This window comes from Myotis brandtii, unplaced genomic scaffold (assembly GCF_000412655.1).
Source record: "Myotis brandtii unplaced genomic scaffold, ASM41265v1 scaffold406, whole genome shotgun sequence".
Lineage (NCBI taxonomy): Eukaryota > Metazoa > Chordata > Mammalia > Chiroptera > Vespertilionidae > Myotis > Myotis brandtii.
In genome coordinates, this window is record NW_005365599.1 from 1 (window position 1) to 1,871 (window position 1,871).

The following is a 1,871-nucleotide window of genomic DNA, read 5'->3' on the forward strand; positions in this document are numbered from 1 at the left end:
ACACACTATATTCTGAGGCCCTGGGGACAAAAAAAAATGGTTAATTCATTTCAGTGCACCTACCCAAGCAAAGTATCAGGCACATAATGGGCACTCAATAAACATTGGATGTATGGGTGGATGAATGAGCAAACGTCAGCTCTTCTTCCTCCTATGTTATCAGGATGAAGTTAAATTGTACGTCTCCCAGAAGCGGAGTGTTAAGGTGCTGACCTTTGAGAGGCAAAATAGAGTTCTGGTTAATATTAAGAGTTTGAAATGCCAGATCCTTTTACTAGCAATGTGTTCTTAGGCAAATTGTCCAACTTCTCTCAGTCACCATTTTGTTATCTATAAATTGTAAATAATGTTTATCTCATTGGGTTATTATGACTATATATATCCTTTGTAAAAAGTTTTTCAGGGTGGGAGGAGGTAGAAGAGGTTATAGGGGGGATAAATGGTGATAGAGGGGAAAACAAAATAAAATAAAGAGAAAATAAAGTGTTTCATTCTCAGAATTCCTATAAATTCATATTTGGCCTTTATTTATATAGATCCAAATGGTTGAACTAAAAGACAGAAAGTAGCCCCACTGGCGCTAGCTTAGTGGTTGAGCATCAGCCCATGAATCAAGAGGTCACTGGTTCAATTCCTGGTCAAGGCACCTGCCAAGTTGTGGGCTTGATCACCAGTCGGGGGCCTGCAGGAGGCAGCTGATCGATGTTTCTCTCTCATCTATGTTTCTATCTCTCTCTCCCCCTCCCTTCCTTTCTCTCTAAAATATAAATAAATAAATAAAACATATTTTAAAAATAAAAGAGAGAAAGTAAATCAGCAGCCAAATGAGCAAAAATGATGACTTCAGAGCTAGTTTGGACTTCTCACTGATGCTTTTAAACAAGATATCTTTGATCAGAGCATGTCAAAATAGGGTCTGCAGATTACCAAATATAGTGATAAAATCAAATGCTACAGCACCATCTTTAAGCACTATCATTTCAACAATGTCTCCTTTTTTCGTGAGAAGCTACTTCAGAGGCAACTGGACCTATTTTTCACTCCCCCTTCCTCGTAATTAGCCATTGGGCCTGCCCACCAAGGACGCTCAGCTACAGCCAGGGACACAAAGCTCCACGGGTTTGTCCTTGAGAACTATGATCCCCATGAATGGCAGCCCTACAGATAGGAAGCTGGCAAAGGAACAAAAGCTTGGCCCCGAGAATGGCATTTGTGGACATTCTGAAAGTGGCAGTCTCCCTGACAGATCGTTCTCATACAATAAGGTTATATAATTTTTTAATAAAATAGAAATCTGCTAGAATATAAATTAAATTGTCTGTTTTCCTGGCTGTTTACAAGTATTACAGCAAGTTCTGGAGCTTGAAACGTATGGGCAAATGCGTGAGGTCAGAGTCATCCTCACTGATTCTGCAAATGGTAGAGAGGATCGGGGCCCCTTTCGAATGCCCTAGACCCCCGCCTTTCTCCCCACTTCTTGGTGGATGGGACCCGGTGTTGAAGGCAAGCACATTGGCACAGACTTATCTTACATAGGTTTTTAGAGCTGTTGCTCCAAGATGCTTTCAAGCTTCAGAACCAGAAGCCAGATAGAATTTCATTTTGGAGTTAAGTTTTATGAAAAGCGTGTTCGCTGCTTATTTCCTGGGTCTAGGGTGAGCTCTCCACCGGTCGGAGGGCTTCAGAGAGGCAGCTTTGGCACAGTGCCCACCTCTGGCAGTACCCCACACTCACTTACTACCAGCTATGCACCTATGGGCATATCACTTAACCACATGAGCTTTCATTGCCTCCTGAGTTTGAACTCAATCAGTGATTCTCAAATTTTGGTGTGATTGATTTTTTTTTTGGGGGGGGGGGGGGATTTGATT